This window comes from Pinus tabuliformis, chromosome J, assembly GCF_031772625.1.
Source record: "Pinus tabuliformis cultivar Carrire ecotype Pingquan chromosome J, CPIR1, whole genome shotgun sequence".
Taxonomy (NCBI): Eukaryota; Viridiplantae; Streptophyta; class Pinopsida; order Pinales; family Pinaceae; genus Pinus; species Pinus tabuliformis.
In genome coordinates this window covers 1271664420-1271689718 of record NC_142295.1, presented here as the reverse complement: position 1 = coordinate 1271689718, position 25299 = coordinate 1271664420, and positions in this window count along the sequence as shown.

The window sequence follows — 25299 nt, the reverse complement described above, 5'->3', positions numbered from 1 at the left end:
CATACTCCACGACCACAAAATGTGGAGCCTTTACAACTTTATTACAAAATTATCCCAAAACATAGGCTTTTATCCCTAAAACTTCTCTTGGGGGAACCCATTCCCAACAGGCCCCCAATGTAAACATGGTGACTTGCCCTTGATTCACTCTGCTAACTTGCAAAACTTGGCGCGAAGACCTCCCAGCTTGACCTATATGACTGCCACTTTGGCGGTGCACTGCTCGGCTGCTTGCTTCACTTCTTCAACCAACTACTATGTCGTTAGTCCTAAAAAATCACCCTAAAGCTCCTACTGAGTCTCTTGCAGATGAGCAAGCTTGCCTTCAATGGAGGTCATGACCGAATAAGTTTTGTCTGACTAGGGCTTCAAGTGTACCTTCAACATTGTCTCTTTGTGTTGCACTGCATCTACATGTTCCTTCAATGTTTTTCACCTCCTACACCTTCGCTAGTCTCTGAGTGAGAGAGATGGTGCAAGTTATACCTTGTACTTCATCATAGCACTGTTGTAGTTCTTGTGCCTCTATCGCCAAATGTTTTACATTAGGATCCTCTAGCAGACTGGTGAGGACCTCGAACAAACCGGGTGTAGTCAACTACTGCACTATCAACCGCCGCTATTGCCACTGTGACAGTGGTTGCATGTTGGTCCTTTACTTCATGAGGAGCCGAACGCTGGGTCTTGAACTGTAAATCTGCAATCTGTAGGTTCAGGTCCAGATGAGCCTTAACCAACTCTGTGCGAGAGTCACACAACCTTGTAGCAAGATTGTGAACATGCACCTCTACCAGTTCTCCCTCAAGAATGGCCAACTCCGAGACCATTTGGCATGCTTCCTCCACGAACTAAACTATGCACTTGTTTCAGTCAATTACTTCAGTGACGGTGGCGATGGAAAACTCTCATTGTAAGGCTAACTACAAATTATTGATTTGATGTTCACTGATCACCTGCACAGTGCACTTTTCGCGGGCCCTCGGCTTTGTGATCACTCCATCCTATAGTAGGTGGGCCCGTCAGATCTGTTTTCTATGGTCATTGCTTCATTTGATAACACTATTGCTCGGGAGTCTTTGCACGCAACATCTCAGCATCTTCTGGAGTACCAATAGCAAGGCTAGTGGACACCATGCCAGCATGTGATGTGTGGATATCCAGCTCATGCAGACTCATCTAGATGGCCCTCAATAGTTTCTGTTGCTACTGCTTAAACTGTTGCAATACCTTTGCAGTGACATCCCGCATTTTATCTCCAATGTCATTTAAATCTCCCTTTGTTAGGGTGATTGTGTCCATCGATTTCTTACTGGCCTTGGATTTCTTCTGCGACCCCATGTTTTCTTGTTCTCTTGGATGTTTAATGTGGTACGACGCTGCCTACGAGTCTACTCCATGCTACTCTGTTTTCTCATCCATTTCTTCATCTATTTCAGCTAAAGGTGACCTTGTACCTTTGTTAGAGTTGCGCTTTGTTCTGCCTGTTGTGCGGCATCATGCTCTACCTAGGCCAATTGCGCCAGCTTAAGCTTCACCTCCTCCTTTCTGCACTATGCGGCAGACTTGCTAGACCCCACCGTTGAGTCTGAGGAAATGTGCCACTCAATCGACCAGTGATCAAGAACTGCATCAATGACGTTTTCCATTGCCAAGTAAGAAAATTCATGCCACTTCTTCTTAGGGTCCTTCCATGCCCTGATCATGACGCGCTGAAAGCATTCCTTCAATTACACATACTCTTGCATTTTGGCAAACACAGTAGGAAAGAATCGTGGTTTTCAATTGATAGCCATGCATATATTCATTTCCATCAAGATCCAGAAAATATTTCTATCCTTTATGCACTAAGCATCCTTGTTTGCTCACAGCGAAGTGTACTTCTCTACTTTTGGTAGGTTTGGTATGATTGAGGGGAATTGACTGTCTTTTGGCAACTCCGAGGCTACCAATATAATGGACAGTAAGAGCCATGCATAGAGGAAGGTCTTACTAAGTTCTTGTGCCTCACGACACTTCACGAGGAACTAATCGGAAAGATAATGCACCCAATTAAACTGGACTTCTTCAGTGCATTGGGCCGCTAAAGTGATGACTAGTGCTGAAACTTCATCTGCACAACACTTCCTCATAACTTTTCTTGCCAAAATCTACGTGGCCAGCTTGACCACAGGATCGTAGATACTCGAGATGGCATAGCCCTGCGGCTTCTTCAAGAGCTTGAATTTCTCCTTCATGACCTCCATGAGGGCCTGTTCGCCACCTTTTCCACCAAGCATCATGGCCTTATTTTCCCCTGTATAGGGTAGCCATGTGATCCTATGGATCAACCTATCAGTGATGGGTATTGGCTCCTCTAGCCACAGACACCCATTGTGCACCAAGCATAGTAGCTGCTTGATGACCAATACTGTAATGGGTGTGCGATTGTAGTGCGACACCCATAACAGGTTGAGAAAACTTGCCTTGTCTACTCCCTTGAGCCACTTCCACGGTTCTAATGCAATCATCCCAGTGGTTGTGTGAACAACGCGGTACATTAGATGTTCTGTCACCAAGTGAGGGAAATTCTCAGTGTCAGCTAAGTCCCAATCTTCTAGTTTCAACAACAGAACCTGCCCCAAGCGTGGTCCTTCAAAAACAATCTCGTCCAGTAGCAGAGGAATGTGCAGGGCAACCTTACTTTTATCGATATCCTTCGATACATTGGTCTTGCCTTTGCATGGAGGGAGGTATTCGGGCATCTTAGTGATAGGGTCAGAGTCCTTGACTTCAATGTCCTCCACTTCAAACCCAAAATCCTCATCATCCATGAGGATGTCTGCAATCTCTTCCTCCTTCAGCTCTAAGTTAATAGTTTTTCCCTCTTCCTATGTGGTGGTCTTGTCCTTCGATGGGTTTCTTCTAGGCGACACGTGCACAGGTATCGCAGCCTACATGCCACTCTTATCCTTTGCACTCTCCTTGGTTGGGTAGCCTTCGGTCTAGGCATTCATGGTGACTTGGGGACTTCAGCTAGGCACTCTACAACCTCTGGAGTAGCTCCCTCTACCTCCATAACAACCTCCAGCATAGCCCCTTCGACTGTCACTACTTTAGCATCCATAGATTCAGATCCTAGGATAAAATTACGGACGCAATTGTGGCTAGAATCTGGAAATCGGTCAAACACTAGGTAGTTAAGAAATTATTTGAAGAATGTGTGGATCATGCACGTCTTAGAGCTCACCAACTCAATGTTCAAAATGCCAAGTGTTTTTCGTTGGGCCTTGACCTATAGTTGATAGGCCATTTTGAATTTAAATCTAACCATTCCCCCCACATTTAGTTCATTAATGCCGAATTGGTGGCAGATTTCCAAGGATTTTACACTCAAATTTTGTCTTAAATGTTAGTCGCCCACTCCATTTTGTCGCATTCTTATCATCAAATCATGAACAATGTCTTGGACAGTCACTTTCCCGTTGACCTACGTGATTTCTCCCCTGGTAGCGAATCTCACTCCACGGTGTCGTGAACCCTGTGGCATCTCCTCATTCTGCACAATCCTCCAATCACACAGTTCCCCAAGACAAGTAGTGTAGTTTATAGTCCTACACCTCCTTTCAGCTATGTGGAGTGCTAACACTATGCTTCCTTCATATAGTCACCTGGATGGATGACCAATGTATGGCTTGAATCAGTTGCCATTCACCTTTCCTAGGAAGGGTCTTTGTTCAATTTAACCAACTGAAATGGTGCACCATCGGTAATCTCCTGAATGACATAGGGCCCTAGCTAGTGCATTCTGAAATTCCATGGAAATTTATCAAACTTGCTATCATATAACAACACCATATCATTTACCTAAAATCTACCGAGCTTAATGTGTCGAACATGCCATGCTTTTTCGTGATGATTTTGGATCTGTTGGTGAAATCCAACCAGAAATCTTTCTTTCTGAACCTCAGCAAGCTGTGTGAGCTTCTCTTCTAGGGCTTCGCGATCTACCATACCCATGACTGCCACTATTCATAGACTAGGCACAATGTATTCCATGGGTATCACTACTTCAACACCATATACAAGCCTAAAGGGTGTCTATCTAGTCAACTTTTTGCTTGTCGTCTGATAAGCCCATAGTACAAAGGGTATGAAAAGGTGCCAGTCACATCGCTGAGCATTGCAAACCTTGGTCAGTGCATTCTCTATTAGCTTATTGAATGATTCCACCATCCCATTAGCCTGTGGTTGATAAGGCGTGCTTTTCAGGTGATATACCTAAAATTCCTTCATTAGCACGTTGATCGTTTCATTCAAAAAGTGCGTACCACGATCACTAATCAAAATCTTTGGACACCTAAATCATGTCAGTACATACTCAAAGAGAAACTTTGAACTTATCACGTCTTTTCAGTCCTTCATAGGTTGTGCCTCCGCTAATCGAGTCAAATACTTAGTCATAGTGATAATGTACCATGCTCCAATCTTCTTTCCTTGGCACTGAATGGGTCCCACAAAATCTATCACCCATTTCTTGAAAGGTTGTAATGTCATCTATGGGTTCAGAGGTAGCTCATCTCTCCACGATGGCCTACTAGTCCTTTGACACATGTCGCAAACCCTGTAGTGATGGAGGGTTGGCGATCACAACCTTGTGCCTAGGATCTTCTCTGCAATCTGCCTTCCTGTGTAATGGTCTCCAACGATGCCCCCATGAGCGTCTATGAAGATACTGCTTTTTTCAAACTTCTGTACATATCATCGTAATACTTCATTAGACCCCATTTTGTACATATTTCCTGCAATGACAGAAAAGCCTATTGTGTGCACCACTAACTCCTTTTTATGGTGGGTGGTGTAGTCTTCCGGGGCAGTTCCTATTGTTAGGATGTGTATGATGTCTTCAAAGTGACCATCCATGATGCACACTGCAAATAGTTGGGCATCAGGCAATCCCTCCTCCAATGTGGTCTCTTCCACCATTTCGATGCGCGATAGATGGTCTAGTCCTACATTCAATTGTCTAGGCTTCGCAAGAACATCGAAATCATACTCGTGGAACAATGAAAACCACCTATAGGTTCTACCCCCTAGCAAAGGCTTATTGACCAAGTATTTCAGCGTAGAATGATTGATATAAATCTTAAAATGTCTACCCAACAAATAATGTCTAAACTTTTGGGGCATGTATACCATGGCTAATCCTTTGCACTCGGTGGTGGAATAGTTATTCTCAGCCTTGGATAACCTCTTGCTTGTGAATGCTATAGGATGGTCCAATTCTCCTACTGCTCCCAGTGTTATACATGACACATCTACATGTACATGAAACTCCTTCTTCCGATCCAGGAAGACTAAAATTGTCTTGGTGACAATTTTTCCTTTCAATACATCCAAGCTTTCTGATAGTCCTGGTTCAAACAAAACATCACATCCTTTTTCAACAACTTCTCCATCAGCACAGTAATCTTGGCATAGCCCTTGACAAACTTCGTGTAGTACCCAGTATGTCCCAAGGTTGCACGCATCTGTTTTAGACTACTCGGTGCCTCTAAGTTAAGTATCATTGTGATCTTTGTAGGATCTATGATCAGTCCTTATCTACAAACCACATGACCCAATAGAGTCTCGAAAGGAACACGAAACAAAAATTTCTTTAGATTAAGTACAATATGGTGCCTTTGACAAGTATCTAGCATTAAGCATAAAATGGTGACATGGTGTTTTACTAACCCAAACATAGTCCTGTCATTAAAGTACACCTCCAGAATGTAGCAACGACTATGCGTGAAAAAATCACAGGTGCATTGTTTAATCCGAAAGGAAATACAATGTACTAAAAACATCCCCATTCAATCATGAAGGTCATCTTGCTTCTATCTTAAGGCATGATTTTGATCTGATGGTACCCAGAAAACCCATCAGTGAAGAACTATGCTTCCTAGCTACCTACATTATCCAATACCTCATCAGTGAACGGAGTCGGGAAAGGATCATGCATGTAAGCGTCATTAAACATCCTGAGATCTACACATTTCCTTAGTTCATTCTTCTACTTCTTTTCCTGTAACACCATTGGTCTTAGCTAATTAGATTCTTCTACGGGCTCAATGATGCATACCGTGGGCATCGTATCTAACTCTAAGTAGACCTTCTCCTTGTACTTCGAATTGAGATGGTAAGGTCTTTGTTTAACCAGCTTCATGTCGGGTTTTAATGTGATCTTCATAACACCCTAGTCAGCTATTATCCCCTTTAACTCCAAAAACTTCGTAGGGAACAAATCCTAGTATTTGCAGAGAAATTCAACAACATTATCTACTGTTGCATCATCCTAGTAATCTCCAATTTTCACGAATTTGGGCTCCACCTCCGTACCAATATTTACCTATTTAGCTTTCAACGGTGCGGTTATATCAGGATTCTCAATCATTCGTCCCTCGACCTCGAGGTGACCATTGGTTTTAAGAATATTAATCTTTCGTGGGTCCTCATCTTCTTCTTCAATAGTCACATTATAGCATTCGAGCACATAGCTCACCTGAGTAGTCCAATTGGGTTGAATCAGATCCAAAGGATCATGTGGTGTCCTAAAGAACTATACTTTAACTTCTTGTAGCACTTCTTCAATACAGTCAAGCCCATCTTTGAAGCTTAACGTCATTATGAATCCTTTGCATAGAATACCCCATTCACCTGTGCCATGGTGGAGCTTCATCTCCAAGTATGAGTTCATTGGGATGACATCCAGTGTGTGATAGAACAAGTGCACCCATTGAGGTTAGGGCTTCACTCCATACGTCTTAGTCCATTTGGCCAAGAGTGCGCACAGATCATCCTTCCCTTCATACTTTTCTGTCACTCGTACCTTCCGCTTCCTAAAGCATGTTGTCATCATCCTCCTACACTTTCGCCAATCATCAAAACTACCCTTGTGCATACCCCACCATCTCGCGAGCGTAGCACACAGTGCCCAATCCAAAGCCTGGAAGAGTTGCTTCTCTTGTACTTCCCTCTCAAATGCATCCAAAAACACATCCACAACATTCAACAAGTGGGTAGATTTCTTACCTCTAAAGGCACACAATGCAGTGACTAGGTCATCATGTTATAGCTCAGCGTGCTTACTTCATGTAGCCAATTCTTCTAGTGCTCTAGTTTTTCATCTGTGTCTGAGTTGTTGGAACTCTAGTGATCACATGTAATTCATCCATCTATTGTTAGATTCACCCAATCTTGGTCTCGCGTCATTATCTTATATGTGCATTTATTATATTCATTTTTGGGCACTACAACCCCAATCATAAATGTCCATAAACCAAGGGCTCTTAAGTCCCTAAAAGTGTTGTTCCAACCTCTAAAAGAACAAGGTCAACTGATTACATCTTCTCCCAGAAGTTCTCCATGAAAAACTACTCAGAATTGGTCAAAACTGGACCATCTCACCTACTCCATGGTCAAAGTGCGCTGCATCCCACCTAAATACACATGGGAGGTGCAATGCATCTTGAAAAGCCCTTCTATGGGGTGCGATGGGCGAGAGTGGACAAATCGCAAGGTCAATCTACAAGGTGGAGGATCATGGAATCTTCTAGAAACTTCTCTTGTAACACTTGCCTCTCTGCATTCGCCCAGGGATGAGTAAGAGATCATCAATCTCCAAGTGGAATCAAGAACTTGTTGGAAATAATACTGAGGGGGGGTGAATCAGTATTATCAAGTTCTTTTAATAAATCTTCCTTATTTATTCTTTGAATTATTTTTGCATGTCAGTACCATAAAATAATGAGCATGAACAAAGAAAACAGATAGTCACACCAAAGAACACAAGATGTAAGGTGGAAACCCAATGTGGGTGAAAACCACCTGGTGCAATATGTCTCTATCTTCTTTCAAATTAGAAACTCCTTTTACAATGGTTTTGTACTGGTGCAGTCATTTACCAGTACGTAGGCTGCAACCTGCAGAGAGCTACAACTCTCTCTCGTTTTCCAGTCTCTCGTGGAAGGGAGCTACAACCCCCTACTTGTTTTCTTTCAAGGACCACTTTTCATAAATTTTCAAACTCCGCACCTCCGCCTTCTGTGGCGCTGCGACCACTGCACCTGCGCCTTCTGTGGCGCCTCCGTACTGCGCCTTCTATGGCGCCTCCACACTGCGCCTTCTGTGGCACTTCTGTGGCGTCTCCACACTGCGCCTTCTGTCGTGCCTCCGCACTGCGCCTTCTGTGGCACCTCTGTGGCGTCTCCGCACTGCGCCTTCTGTGGCGCCTCTGCACTATGCCTTCTGTGACGCCTTCGCAGTGCGCCTTCTGTGGCGCCTCTGTGGCATCTCCGCACTGCGCCTTCTGTGGCGCCTCCGCACTGCGCCTTCTGTGGCACCTCCGCACTGCGCCTTCTGTGGCGCCTCCGCACTGCGCCTTTTGTGGTGCCTCCGCACTGCGCCTTTTGTGGCATCTCCGCACTGCGCCTTCTGTGGCGCCTCCGCACTGCGCCTTCTGTGGCGCCTCTGTGGCGTCTCCGCACTGCTCCTTCTGTGGCACCTCTGTGGCATCTCCGCACTGCGCCTTCTATGACGCCTCCACACTGCGCCTTCTGTGGCACCTCCGCACTTCTGCAGCTACAGCGCTCGAGAGATCACCCTTCACAGATTCGCTTTCAACTTCCCTTTCATAGATCAAACTTTTAAAACAATAACCCAATATTTCAGATCTTAAGATATTCGATTTGCAATAATGAATTAGCCAAGTGATCTCCTTTGCTTTATATAGGCTTAGGCCTTTCACAATACCACAGGCCAAAACCATAGGATCAAAAAACTGTTGGACTAATACCATGAACAAACCATGAAAGTACGTGAGATCAACACTTTTGACGAAGTACCATGGTCCAAAACCATAGGTTCAAATACCAAGGACTAACTACCATGGACCAAAGGTAAGTTCTCCAACATATACGCGCTTTTCCTCATAGGTTCAAATACCAAGGACTAACTACCATGGACCAAAGGTAAGTTCTCCAACGTATACGCGCTTTTCCTCATAGGTTCAAATACCAAGGACTAACTACCATGGACCAAAGGTAAGTTCTCCACCATATACGCGCTTTTCCTTGCATGAAAGTGCGTGAACTTTTTCTCTACATGAAATAAACTTTTCTCTGCATAAAAGTGCGTGAACTTTTCTCTACATGAAATAAACGTTTCCCTGCATAAAAGTGCGTGAACTTTTCTCTACATGAAATAAACTTTTCTTTGCATATAATTTATTATCTAAGATGAGTGGGTTGCCATCAAGTACAACATATGTATCATAATTCCAACAATCTCCCCCTTTGGACTTGATGGCAACAACAACCAATCAGTCTCCCCCTTTGACATCAAGGGCAAAGGGTTATGCTCCCCCTAAGAACATGCTCCCCCTGACTATAAACCAGATCTGCAAAGAAGAACCATAATCCATGACCATGAAAGAGATAGAGACGTATTGCAAAATTTTTAGACCAGCATCCATGATCTCATTCTGTACTTCCTCCATAATGCCAACAATGCATGATATGCTCCCCCTGAACCTGTGCCATTCGATATTTGACCAATCCGCAACCCAGCCCATGTACGCATATACTTCAGATAAACCTTGCGTACAACCAACAATGAGAAGAGATTCAATAACAAGATGATGCATCAACAACCCCCAGCTTTTGCCTGAGGTATTCAAAGGTCTCCCTAGGCAATGGTTTGGTGAGTATATCAGCAACATGTTCCTTAGAAGGAACATACTCCAACTTGATCTTTTGTTCAAGCACTTGTTCCTGGAGAAAGTGATACTTAATTGGTATGTGCTTGGTTTTTGAATGCATGACTGGGTTCTTTGAAATGCTGATTGCACTTGTATTATCACATAAGATGGAGATGGGTGGTGTACAAGTGATTTGAAAATCCTGCAAGGTCTGCATCATCCAAAGGAGTTGAGTGCAGCAAGATGCAGCAGCAACATATTCTGCTTCAGCTGTAGACAAGGCAATCGAACTCTGTTTCTTGCTGAACCAAGACACTAATCTAGAACCCATAAAGAATGCACCACCACTTGTGCTTTTCCTGTCATCCACGCTTCCGGCCCAATCTGCATCTGTATAAGCATGAAGTGTGAGATCTGTATCTCTAGGATACCATAAGCCATAGTTTTGAGTCCCTTGAAGATATTTGAAGATTCTCTTTACTGCCTGAAGATGAGTTTCCTTTGGATTTGCCTGAAATCTTCCAACTATTCCCACTACATGCATGATGTCTGGTCAGGTACATGTCAAATAAAGTAGACTTCCAATCATAGATCTGTAAGTTGGTTGATGCACTGCTGCTAATTCATCATTTGCACTGAGGTTACACCCTGTGACCATAGGTGTACATACTGGTTTTGCTTTTTCCATACGATATTTCTTCAAAATCTGCTTGAGATACTTGGTTTGAGACAAGAAGATCCCTCCTTCATTTTGTTGGATTTGCAAAACAAGAAAATATGTCAGTTCTCCCAACAAGGACATTTCGAATTATTTCTGCATCACCAAGGCAAAGCTTTGACTCATAGCTTCTTCATTGCTGCCAAAGATAATGTCATCTACATACACAACAAGTATCAGCAATTTGTCATTTTCAACTTTTATATAAAGATTGTTGTCTGCTGATCCTTTTGAAAAACTTTGTTGATGAAGATATTTGTCCAAACGATAGTACCAAGCCCTTGGAGCTTGTTTGAGGCCATAGAGAGCCTTTTTCAATCTGCATACAAGATTTGGATCATTTCCAAGAATGAAACCATCTGGCTGCTCAATGTATACTTCTTCTTCCAAGTCTCCAGTCAGAAAGGCTGATTTCACGTCCATTTGAAATACTTTGAAGTTTTGAAAGCTTGAGAGAGCAAGGAACATTCAGATGGCCTCAAGTCTTGCAACAGGAGCAAAAGTTTATTCAAAATATATTCCTTCTTTCTGCGCATACCCTTTACAAACAAGTCTGGCCTTGTTTCTAATTACTTCTCCATTTTCATTCAATTTATTTTTGAAGACCCATTTTGTTCCTATAACATTCTTATCCTTTGGTCTAGGAACCAGCTCCCAAGTGTTTTTCTTTTCGATCTGCTCAAGTTCTTCATCCATTGCTTTGACCCAACATTCATCTTTGCATGCCTCTTTCACATTTTGTGGTTCAGTGGAAGAGAGTAATGCCAAATAGCTTGAAGCCTCTGCAATTGTTCTTCTTGTTTGTACACCTACTTCTTTCTGTCCCAAAATCTGAGATTCTGGATGATTCTTCTAAACATATCTGGATGGAGTCTTCCCTTCTATCCTTATCTGCTCCTCTGGTTCTTCTTGAGGTTCTTCTTCTTCATCATTCTGTCTTTGAGGATGGCCTTCATCTTCTTCAATATCTTCATGATTTACTTGCCTAGGAATGTATCCCTTCTCATCAACCACTACATCAATGCTGTCAACAATTCTTCCAAGTCTTTTATTATAGCACTTGTATGCTTTACTGTGTGGAGAATAACCAAGAAGGATGCCTTCATCTTCTCTAGGTTCAAGTTTGCCAAGTTGCTCATCAGTATTTTTAATATAGCATTTGCTCCCAAAGATTTTGAAGTGCTTTACCGAAGGAGTCTCACCATACCAGAGCTCATGAGGGGTTTGAGTGCTGTTCACTTGGACATTTGTTTTGTTGAGAATAATAACCGCAGCATGTGCTACTTCACCCCAGAAAGTTGCGGGAGTTCCAGATTCATCAAGCATAGCACGAGCCATTTGTTGGACAGTTCTGTTCATTCTTTCCACCACTCCATTTTGCTGAGGAGTTCTAGCTGTAGAGAATTCTCTTCTTATCCCATGTTCTTCACAGAAATTGAAAAATTCATTTGAGGTAAACTCCCCACCTCTGTCGGATCTAAGACACTTAATTTTGTACCCTGATTCATTTTCAACCAAGGCTTTAAAGGATTTGAATTTTTCGAATGCTTCATCTTTGTGCTTCATAAGTCCTAACCAGACAAACCTAGAGAAATCGTCAATGAATAATATCAAGTATTCTTCTCCTTGAGGTGTCCTTTTCCTGAATGGACCACATGTATCTGTATGTACTAGCTCAAGAGGCATGCTAGCTGATCCTTCCTTTTCCGGAAAGGTATTTCTGGTTTGCTTTCCAAACGGACATGATTTGCATATGGTGTTGTCTGGAACTTTGATATCTGGAAGACCACGAACTGCCTGATATTTGCATGCTTTCCTTATTTGTGAAAAGCTTAGATGCCCCAACCTCCGGTGCCATAACCAGTGCTCATCATCCTTGCTCAGATAGCATTGTTGTTGTCCTTCTTCAAATATGTATAGATTATTTGGAGTTCTTTTACCTTTGATCACTGTTTTACCTGTATCAAGATCATGAACAAGACATCCATTTGATCTGAATATCACCTAGGTTCTTTGATCATACATCTGGCTGACACTTAGAAGATTATGTTTCAATCCATCAACATACAAAACATTTCCAGCTTTGACCTTTTCTTTTAACTGAGCAGTGCCTTTTCCTTTTATACTTGCAGGAGTATCATTTCGAAAAGAAACTTTCTTTCCTTTTTCTAGGGCAGAATATGATTCAAGTTTTTCTTTATCACCTGTCATATGCTTCGAACATCCACTGTCAATGTACCATAGATTTTCCTGTCCCTCTGCATAAAATGCTATCCCACATCTTTCTGTTTGTGGTTCCTTTATTCTCCATGTTTTGGTGCTTGAGGCTTGTTCCTTTGTCTGTTGAAACCTACTCCTACATTCAGAATCTTCATGACCAAAGTTATTGCAAATAGAACATTCAACTTCATTTTCAAGAACCGAAAAGTTGTTATAGGTCCTTTTTGTAATCCCGGTCATACTTCTTTGTTTTTGAGCTTCTCTAGTCATGATCATTTTATATGCAACACATTGAGCTGCTTTGTGACCAAAGTTATGGCAAGAAAAGCATTGTCCATTGAAGAAATTTCTGCGGTTATCAAATCTTTCGGCCAAACGATTGTAATTTCTATTGTCATTCATTCTTGAAGCAAATTGAGAGGATTTTACCGGTGGCTGGTTGTAGCTTTTGTTCATCCTTAAGACAGATTGCCCCTGATTTGTTTGATAGTCTTTGTTTGTAATTGGTCCCTTCTTTACTTGGTGATCTCCATTGTGCTTTTGCTCATTCCTTCTTGTTGCATCAAGATAACTCTTTGAGGTGGATGCTTGAGAAGTTTCTCCATTATAGCCCAGACCTGTCTTGTTTAGAGGAGAGCGCCGTACATTAATGATCTCATCCAGAGTTTCAGATCCTTTGACAAACTTATGATTAATAGCCTTTGTTTTCTTAATCTCTTTTCTAAGACCAACAATTTCGCCTTCTAACTTTTCAAGATATTTTTCTTTTTCATCAATTTGAAGTTGTAGAGTATCAATGATCCTATTCTTTTCTTCTATACATGTCTTGAGTCTAGAAATTTCTTCACAAAAACTATCCACATCTATAGCATCCATGTAATCATCATCTTCAAATGCCATTAAGAGTTTATAGTCATTACCTCGTTCATCTTCGTCACTATTTGATAGACCATCACTATCTTCATGAGTGTAGTAGCTTTTCTTATTTGCAATCTGTTTCTTGTTCCATCTAGCAGGTTCCTTTCCTTTATCCTTATGAGGACATTTTGCAGCATAATGACCTACTCTTCCACAAGCAAAGCATTAAAAAGGTAACTTACCTCTGAACCTTCCAGTTCCCCTTTGAATATTTCTGACAAAATTTGATTCTTCTTCTTCTTCTTCTCGCACGTGACTTGCTTCATAATAGTCTCCTTTGCCTGAAGCCTTGAAAGCAACTTCTCTTCTGTCTGATGGACCTCCCTTTCTCATTTCATAAGCAGTTAGAATTCCGTGTAGCTGAGACATAGTAAGAATTTGTAGATTTTCCTTTTCTTCTATTGCAGACACTTTAGATTCAAACTTGGGGGACAATGATCTTAGAACTTTTTCAACCACAATAGCCTCTTTTATTTCTTCACCCAAGTTTTTCATGCAATTAACAATCTCATCTACCCGAAGGAAATAGTTAGGCACACTTTCATCATTATACATTCTGAGATTCTCATACTGAATCCTGAGGGTTTGAAGTTTAGCACGCTTTACCTGTTCATCTCCTTCGTAGCTCAAGACAATCTTGTCCCATATTTCTTTTGCGGATTTATATTGCATAACCTTCACGAATTCTATTTGAGATAAGCATCCCAGCAGAGTATTGACTGATTTAGCATTTGTTTCATATTTCTTCTTTTCGGCCGTATCTGTAGTAGCTGAAGGAAAATTGTAGCCTGTATCTATGATATCCCAAACTTATGTACCAAGAGATTGAAGATAGGCAGTAACTCTTACCTTCCAATAATTGAAGTTTGTCCCATCAAAAATTGGTGACCTGATTGATGCTTCCCTCTCGTAGTTGCTCATGATGAATGATCTTCCTTCAAGCGATCAAGCTTCTCTGAAGGACCTGCTCTGATACCAATTGTTGGAAATAATACTGAGAGGGGGGGTGAATCAGTATTATCAAGTTCTTTTAATAAATCTTCCTTATTTATTCTTTAAAATATTTTTGCATGTCAGTACCATAAAATAATGAGCATGAACAAAGAAAACAGATAGTCACACCAAAGAACACAAGATGTAAGGTGGAAACCCAATGTGGGTGAAAACCACCTGCTGCAATATGTCTCTATCTTCTTTCAAATTAGAAACTCCTTTTACAATGGTTTTGTATTGGTGCAGCCCTTTACCAGTACGCAGGCTGCAACCTGCAGAGAGCTACAACTCTCTCTCGTTTTCCAGTCTCTCCTGGAAGGGAGCTACAACCCCCTACTGCTTTTCTTTCAAGGACCAATTTTCATAAATTTTCAAACTCCGCACCTGCGCCTTCTGTGGCACCGCGACCACCGCACCTGCGCCTTCTGTGGTGCCTCTGCACTGCGCCTTCTGTGGCGCCTCCGCACTGCGCCTTCTGTGGCGCCTCCGCACTGCGCCTCTGTGGCGTCTCCGCACTGCGCCTTCTGTGGCGCCTCTGCAATACGACTTCTGTGGCGCCTTCGCACTGCGCCTTATGTGGCGTCTCCGCACTGCGCCTTCAATGGCGCCTCTGCACTACGCCTTCTGTGGCGCCTCCGCATTGCGCCTTCTGTGGCGCCTCTGTGGTGTCTCCGCACTGCGCCTTCTGTGGCGCCTTCGCACTCCGCCTTTTGTGGCGCCTTCGCACTGCGCCTTCTGTGGCGCCTCTGTGGCGTCTTTGCACTGCGCCTTCTATGGCGCCTCTGCACTGTGCCTTCTGTGGCGCCTCTGTGGCGTCTCCACACTGCTCCTTCTGTGGCGCCTCTGTGGCGTCTCCGCACTGCGCCTTCTGTGGCGCCTCCGGATTGTGCCTTCTGTGGCGCCTCCACACTTTCGCAGCTGTAGGACTCGAGAGATCACCCTTCACAGATTCGCTTTCAACTTCCCTTTCATAGATCAAACTTTTAAAACAATAACCCAATATTTCAGATCTTAAGATATTCGATTTGCAAGAATGAATTAGCCAAGTGATCTCCTTTGCTTTATATAGGCTTAGGCCTTTCACAATACCACGGGCCAAAACCATAGGATCAAAAAACTGTTGGACTAATACCATGAACCAACCATGAAAGTACGTGAGATCAACACTTTTGACGAAGTACCATGGTCCAAAACCATATGTTCAAATACCAAGGACTAACTACCATGGACCAAAGGTAAGTTCTCCAACATATACGCGCTTTTCCTCATAGGTTCAAATACCAAGGACTAACTACCATGGACCAAAGGTAAGTTCTCCAACATATACGCGCTTTTCCTCATAGGTTCAAATACCAAGGACTAACTACCATGGACCAAAGGTAAGTTCTCCAACATATACGCGCTTTTCCTCATAGGTTCAAATACTAAGGACTAACTACCATGGACCAAAGGTAAGTTCTCCACCATATACGCGCTTTTCCTTGCATGAAAGTGCGTGAACTTTTTCTCTACATGAAATAAACTTTTCTCTGCATAAAAGTGCATGAACTTTTCTCTACATGAAATAAACTTTTCTCTGCATAAAAGTGCGTGAACTTTTCTCTACATGAAATAAACTTTTCTCTGCATATAATTTATTATCCGAGATGAGTGGGTTGCCATCAAGTACAACATATGTATCATAATGCCAACAGAACTATCAGAGAGAGGACACTAATCAAATCTCAAAAGCTGACTCACCCCCCCTTGCAAACATCTATATATGGATCCCTCATCCCAGAGATCCAGAGGCTGGAATTTTGTATCTTGTAAGGAAGTGCTGCTGGTTTCTTGGTGTAAAATCATAGTGTTGGGTGATCTAAGCTTTTCATGAGGTGAAGGAGGGCTTTCTTGCTGAGGGGATGATGCTGGGTCAAAGCAATTGGTTGTAATCCTCTTTGCTATTCTTGATTATTAATAAAGCTATTCATGTTTTCCTCCACATTCTTGTATGATTGATGATATATGCATTTGTGTGGTCAATATATATCTGGTCCGATATTGTTTATGATAATAGATCTATGTTCTTGGATAGTGTTATGCCGCTTTGATTCTACAGGTGCTCATTGAATCTGGGAAATGAGGAAGTGAGTGGTAAAGATCTATCAGACGGGAGAGGAATCAAGCAAGGAACCAAGTGCAAGATGGAGGTTGGTCTCCTTTATTCCCCTCTTACCTTTTTCTCATAAAGGAAAAGGAAAGTAGTTTTAGTTTGTTTGTTTCTAAGGTAGCTACCACCCTTAGTGGGACTAGCAGCTCTGCATAGATACTAGATTTCCCGATAAAAAAATGGCGACTCCACTGGGGAGCAAATAGATTGTTTGTTTGTCTACATTTGTTTTATTTATAAACTTATAGACGGAACCCGAAGTCAATCCAGCTAGCCTTCGAACTACATTTGCTATGCAAGTGAAAAGTAGATCAATGCTGCTTCAGTCTATCTTTTGGTTTTTCTTATGATCTGAACAATCAATTTACAAGCTCTCTAATTGCCGTTGTGGTGGCTCTAGTAACCTCCTTAGATCTACCCCTGTGATTGATTTACTGATTACCACTTGCTTGGCCTAAATCCCTGAACTGAGCTACAAACTATGACCCAAAACCTAGTTAAAGTCTCGTCCCTGGTCCATCGCACTGTCTCTTCTTTGGATTCTGGATGCATCGCACTTCCCGAGTGTAGTAGGTGCACTGCATATCTTTTTCCCTGTGTTATAATTGCGCTGATCAAACAAGGCCTTTTCTGCTCTTAGACTTTGGTTTCTATTTTCACTCTTTTCAGCTCTATTCAGGAGCTTTGCTGCCTGTAGTCAGTATACCTCTATTGAAACCCCCTTCCTTGCCATTATTTTGCCTCCATTGTGCAAAGAACTGCAATTTTTTTTATGTATTTTGAGCCATCTTCAGTTCTCTTTTACAAAGAAGTAGCGTAATTTAACTGTTGTTTCTTGATTTGAAAGTGTCGCAAGTGTCATTTTCAGTCATAGAAGAGAATCCAATTGTTCTTGATAGTTGATTACACTGTTACTCTTGTATTTGATTTGAATTAGTAGTTTTTGAAGTGTCGGAAGCAAGTTTTCAATTCCAAATCGCAAAGTGTCATCATTGCCTTCATTTTGTCTTGAAAAGAAATTTGTTAGTAATGTCGCTTTGAAAAATAATTCAAATTTGCGCTTATCTTTCCTTTTATCATTCACACATTAAGAAGGCTGAAAAAAATACATGCATGTGCATTTACATTTAGACTGTTTGTTCGTTTGATTTAGGACAATGCATATAGTGTGTGCTCTCTACTCTATGTTGAAAAAGCGACATCTCTCTTTCCTTAGTAGTTAGGATTTTCAATTGCAAAAAGAAGATTAAATTTTTTTTTATCATCTTAGATTGCATTTTAGGAATTGTACATCTACATCATGCGGTGAACCTGAAAGGAAAATTATTAAGCAAGATCAACTATAAAATAAATTTAACGAATCTAAAAACGCTTTGGATCCTAACGCACAACATTTAGAAGTGTAGGCTAGAGATGTATTTCGGCATCATAAAGCCTGGTAACTGTTGTTTTCATTGATGGTTGGGTGATTCCTCCACTTTGAGACCATAAGTGCCAGTAAGGACTTGTGCTCCCACGTACCGTCGAGTATATATTGGGAGACCACAATAGGCTTTATCCTTTATCCACAGGAAGCCGTGTCTGCCGCCCTATCGATCACAATGCACTGAACATAGCATTCCGGAAGATTGATGTCATACCGTAAAAAGTATTCTGCAGTTTTGCGATTGGTTTGGTAATCCCTCTATCTAGATTTCCAAAGTAGTCTCTTTCATTCCTTTTCAAACTCCTTAAAGGAAAAGGTCCATCTGAGCACTTGTCACTTCAAGCTCATTGAAAATCGAAAGTGACTAGAGTCATCTTTTGTTTTTTCTCAACTCGTAAAAATTGAAAAAGCAAGTTATGTCGAAGCGTCTAAAATTTATTTTAATCGGAATAAATATCACCTTTCCTACGTTGGTCTTAGGTTGAGAAAAATGGAGTCCACCAACCAAGGAGTTCCCCTTGGGGGAAATCCTAGTCCTTTCTCCTCTTAGGGAGATGTTGGCGCACCCCATATGGCCACATTGTCTCTTCTAGGATTGACAATCGGCTTGCCCGTATGGCTCTTCTCTACTTCTATCATTCAGAACACCGTGATTCCTAAACAATTAAGTCAAAAACTAAACGATACCAGAGTTACCTCCCAACCCTCTACTTTGTCCAATTCTTCCTCTCCTCCTTCCTCTTCGCTTGATGAAGCTGGTAGAGCCAAAAATCAAGTAACTGAGAAGAAGAAGGAGAAGAAGAAGAAAGAGAAGAAGAAGAAGGAGCCAAAGGCGAAAAAGGGAAACCAAGCACTGTCCAGCGAAAATACACACACTACACCGTCTAGGCCTAAATCGCCATGTGTCATTTGCAAAGGAGACCACTATCATCGAGATTGTCCTTGCATCCCTTGGATCTTAAGGGATTGGTCTCCTCGTTTACACAATCCGGTGTCATCAACCTTTGATGATCATGTTGAAGGTACACCGACAACTAGTGAAAGTGAAGCCCCTTGACAAAAAGGAAGATGTAAATTTCCGTGTAAACTGTGTGAAGGCGATCATGTCGTCCACCATTGTCCCTTCTTAGACGAGGCTAAAAGAGTTTTAGACGACCATCCGGTTTCACCATTACGGCTTCCTCCTGGATATAAGAAGCTCTTGCCGATTCCGTCACTAGTTGAAAATCCGGCTGAATCGCCCTTGTGGTCGGCCGAAGCGTCTATCATTGAAGATAAACCATCTGAATCCACACCAGACGAAAGTCAAAAGGTCAAGGCGGCAGTTGACCCGGTCTTGCCTTCAGAGGATTCATCTTCAGATGATATAGTCACCGAAGAGAACAAGAACAACATCGTTCAAATTCTCTACGTAAGCACAGACTCCGATGAACATGGGGGAAGTCTACACGTTTCTTTTCCACAGGAAGGAAGTTCATCAGAGTCATATCCGGTCATCTATTCGGTCCCACCTCCAAGCAACCTGGTTGTTTCCTTCGATTGGAATCTACTAGGCTGACACCATTTACCAGCCAGTGTACCATTTCGAATCATTGCTCAAATATATAGAATGGTCATGGCCAGTACTGTGAGTATCCTTTCCTCAACTGCTTGGAAAGCGCTTGGTTCGCCATCGCTTTTGCCTGAGATGAGAAATCTAATAGGCTTTGACAAAGGAACTAGTCAACTGTTAGGGATCCTTCCCAATGTGCCGATAACATTGAGAAGGAAAACCATTCATATGAACGTAATGGTAGTCCAAGGACCCCTGGATTATAATCTACTCCTTGGACGTGACTATATTTATTGCATGGGAGCCATTGTCTCCTCACTCTTTAGAGTAATGTGTTTTCTGCATGAAGGAAGAGTGGTCAAGCTCGTAGACCAACTTTCATTCCCTGGTTCACACATAGAAAAGAGCCATATACCAACCCTGAATGGTCTTTACACGCAAGGAATGTCTCATCAATCCCCAGTCTGTCCTCCTGATGAGCGTGAGTGATTCGGAGGATATGACTGAAACCCAGGGGGCATGCACCCTGGCCTATTTCGATAGGAAAACCTCGGGTATAGGGTAGGTTTCAGCGGAGGATATATGACTTGCTGACACACCCGTCCATTTTGGAAAATGGGATTAGACCAGAATAAGATACCTCCGTTAGAAGGTAGGCCTTTCCCGATAGAACATATGGTTTGTCTGCAAATTGAAGGGTAACCTGGAAAAGGTAGGCCTTTCCCGATAAAACAAATTTTTTGTCTGCAAATTGAGGGGTAACCTGGAAACTCTGCATCACTATACCTGGGGGCATGCAAACCTTTTGGCATGCAAGCGAAGAGTGACCATTTATTTTTTTAAACTTATAGGTCCTCCAACCCTTTAAACTCATAGGATTGGTCATTTCCTAGCATGCATAAAGAAAGGATGTGGGGAAAAGCTTTGAAAAAATGTCGTTTTTATATGAGACATCCTTATTATATGACTAGATTATATCGAGCAGTTTTAACGTGGAATTCAAGCTCGTTAAAAAATAAACATAAGCAATGAGCAAATGTTCCCCCATAGTTCAAGCTCATTAAAAAATGAACCAATTTCCAGTAAGTAACCATTGTGAATGTATTATCATCAACCTTTGAAGCCTTGGTCGTGTTCTCATCATCACCTACACTCTGTATTGGCCGATCATTCACCCCGATTTGATTGTTTACCCTTTTTTAAGGAATAGCTGCAAAGAGTGATCCTGTTAGCCATCCTTGTGACACTGCCGTGATTGGAAAATTCCAAACCTTACCTAGAATCAGCTGCTACACAAATTTATCACTCGTTCCTCAAAAAATGAGCCTCTTTTAAGCTCTTTTCAATTGACTCGTAAAATATGAAAAGATTGCCGAGAAATTGGCCTCTCGAGCTCATTAAAGGGACCGGAAGTGATATCCCTCCTTTATATTTTAATCTTTTTGGACTTGAGGGATTATTACACAAAAAGATCGAGCGCGTGTTTTGTTCAGCTCATTAAAAGTACTGAAAACTCATCCCTTTTGTATTGTTTTATACTTTTTCAGACTCAAGGGATCATATGACAAAAAAGGATTATTGGATTTTTCTTTACATCCCTTTTTCAGACTCTCTAAAATTGAAAAAGACCGAGTTATCCTTGTCGTTAATATCGTTAAAATCGAATAGCGACAAACTTGTCCATACAGATAAGAACGAGTTTCACTATCGCTAGGCTCATTAAAACTTAGCGATGGGTTTACCCAGAGGGAAAATTATAGAACAAGAATATGTTATCCTCCTCAGGCTTGACAAAAATAAAGAGGTATTGGTCAGCAATGATTGGGGAAAAATTGGGAAGAAAACTTGAAAAAACTTTATTGGTAGCAAGTCGCTCTTGAACATGACACTTTCACTCCACATCCGAGCCGGGTTGGGTTGTTCCATTCACTGGTCATATCACCATGGGTCCATCACACCATCAATATTTGGGGTTAACGCTACTAATCCATCATGTCAGTGTCACCGATATGTTCAAGAGAAGTCGCTCAGAGAATTCACCTATGTCTCACCCACTGCAATACATTTGCGCTCCATTTTTCATGACTGCCACCCTAAACCTTATATCACCAGATCATTTTCACCTCCATTAAAATCACTTGCTCCTTCCGTGTCATTGATGTGGGATTCACTAAGGCCCTCCTATGACGGATCGCTTCTTGTTGTCATCAACTCATTATCCAAGAGGTTGATCTAGGAACAACCATTTTAGTACTTTGAAGCTTGCATGCCTCAATGGCAAGTTTCTCACTTCCGGCGACAGGTTTACACCAATGGCCTTTGATCGAAAGATTTTGCGTGGTGTTTGATGACAAGTCCCTTATTCACACCATGTGAATTGTACTGTAGTACCTTTAGGGTCATCTTCATTATTGGTGATTCCTCTCACGCCTGTTAATAGCTTACATCATTGGCTGGTAATCAGGTGATGTCTTTCCATGTTCGACTCCAGAACATCTCTCACATGGATCGACTTGTACTTTGAGTGAAGATTGAATGAGATTGAAGACCCCGGATCTAGTTTCATCCATCTGGGCTGCGATATATATTCAAGAAAATAAAGACATCAAATGTACATCATTACTGCACAGATAATCATCCAACCTAAGGGGTGATGGCTCTACCAGAACCGTCAATCTACACTCAGACGATTGTCTGTCTTATGTACATGAAAATGAATTTATAAAGCTGAGCATGGGAATGCCCGCCTCATCTAGATCATGAAAATATTATGAAGATAATGTATTGTATTGTATCTTATTACGGGTCACCTTCCAGCTTGAAAAAACTTCAGATCCTCATGATAAATCATTTCACCCGACATCAACAGAGTAACGACATCATGCTTTAGGGGGCAACTGTTATAGACATTTTTGGGAACTGCAATTCCAATCATAAATGTCCATAAACCAAGGGCTCTTAAGTCCCTAAAAGTGTTGTTTCAACCTCTAGAAGAACAAGGTCAACTGATTACATCTTCTCCCAGAAGTTCTCCATGAAAAACTACTTAGAACTGATCAAAACTGGACCATCTGACTTGCTCCATGGTCAAAGTGTGCTACATCCCACCTAAATACACATGAGAGGTGCGATGCATCTTGAAAAGCCATTATCTTAGGTGCGATGGGTGAGAGTGGACAAATGGTAGGGTCAATCTGCAAGGTGGAGGATCATGGAATCTTCTAGACACTTCTGTGACACTTGCCTCTCTGCATTCGCCCAGGGATGAGTAAGAGATCATCAATCTCCAAGTGGAATCAAGAACTATCATAGAGAGGACAATAATCAAATCTCAAAAGCTAACTCACCCCCCTTGTAAACATCTATATATGGATCCCTCATCCCAGAGATCTAGAGGCTGGAATTTTGTATCTTGTAAGGAAGTTCTGCTGGTTTCTTGGTGTAATATCATAGTGTTGGGTGATCTAAGATTTTCATGAGGTGAAGATGGGCTTTCATGCTGAGGGGATGATGTTGGGTTAGAACAATTGGTTGTAATCCTCTTTTCTATTCTTGATTATTAATAAATCTATTCAAGTTTTCCTCCACATTCTTGTATGATTGATGATATATGCATTTGTGTCGTCAATATATATCGGGTCCTATATTGTTTATGATAATAGATCTATTTTCTTGGATAGTGTTATGCTGCTTTGATTCTATAGGTGCTCTTTGAAGTTGGGTAGACGAGGAAGCGAGTGGCAAAGATCTATCAAAAGGGAGAGCAATCAAGCAAGGAACCAAGCACAAGACAGAGGTTGGTCTCCTTTATTCCCCTCTTATTTATTTCTCATAAAGGAAAACGAAAGTAGTTTTAGTTTGTTTGTTTCTAAGGTAGCTACCAGCCTTAGTGGGACTAGCAACTCTGCATAGACACTAGATTTCCTGATAACAACAATCCAAATCATCATCTCTTTCATAATCATAGACCGGTTCAGTATAGCACAATCCTTCAGCAAGATCTAGGTGTACTATTGCACGAAGCCATTTCATTACAAATATCATCTTTCACTTCTTTAGCTTGATTACTCCATTCATGTTAGTAGCCCAATCAATGCAAAGGAGCACAAGGTAGGGTTTGTTTTCATCCACAATTTCTATTACTTCGAAACTAGCCAATGTCCTCGCACCTTCAATATCTACTATTACTCCTTGTAGTCGTCCCATGGAGATGACCTTCTATTGATTTTCCATCCTTAACTGAATCGGTGACCACTGTAGCAAGGGTCTCCCCATCCCCTCCCAAATCTGCTTTGGAAAAACATTCGCGTCTGACCCCAGATCCAGAATAACTTGATCCATTTCATTTTCTCCTATCTGCGAAGTCAGTTTCATCTCACGTCCTATCATTTATTTATTCTTACCAATGTTCCATACAATGCGTGGTTCACCGAAAGTGTTTATGGCGCATCTATTTATAAGTTCCTGTAACCCCTTCACAACCTCGCTATCGTGCAATAGCTTCATGCAAGTCTCTAGAAAGGTTGTAAGCATAGAAGGGTTCATTTCCTAAACAAGCTTATCCTGGATCGGTAAGGTAGAGGCCTCAACAAAGCTCTTCTTTTCATCCATGAATGTTTCGCGTGCATGCCTCAAATCAAATTTAGCCTCCTTCATTGGAGCTTTGTGAACCCATGCATTGTATTCAGGTTGTTCCCCCTTACCATCGCCCATTGCAATTCCACTTTGGAGCACTATATTCACATTCAGATCCTCTTCGCAAGGGTCAACCTTCATCATCTGCGGGTTCTAAGTTAGTTGCGGTGGTAGCACCCCTTTGTCACGTACCCTTGCTATCAGTGTAGGATAGTCCTCTGTCTCATGATAAAACTGAGCACAATATTTTCATGATAGATGCATTGCGTTAGTGCATTCACGGGCTTAGTGTCATGGTCCTCCACAATTGTAAGAGATTAGTTGTCCCCGACCTCTGCCAGATCCTACTCCACCTTAGCCTCATTCGTGCCCCTAAAAGCCTATTTGTGCCATCCCAGCACTCTGGTCAGTAGGCCGCATTTCTTCTCGAACTCTATAGGTGGGTGTTCTGTCTGTCATCAATTCATAACTTCGACATTTGCACTCATCATGCGCTAGCGACCTGTAAAAGTTGCATAAGAGTTGTTGCGGTGTTTTTACAAACTTCTGCGGCAAATGATAATTATCAGTCATATGTTTCCCTACTACCTGACATATAGCGCACCACAACATAGGCCCCATGCTCAGTCCTGCTTGGGCTTCTAGCCTCAAAGGCATCTTTCCTCCTCCTGTAATATAGTTTTCAAAGACTGGGTAGTGGTGTTTGTCATGCCCCTAACCTTTACATTTCAAGCACCATATCTTTTTGCGTGCCTTTTGTCAAACTGTTATGTCCTGCTTGAAACTTTATATTTTAAGGAAAATATTTTGCAATTGCGCCTGGATTTTCTAAACACCAAGATTTGGATCTTGCATCGGTGTCTCATACAGTCTTATTGCAATCTCCAAGGCCTATGCCTGAGTCGTAATCTTCTATTATGATAGTGCAACCCTTAAGTGAGGCATGAGCAAAGCAACAAAACACTCATGGTTT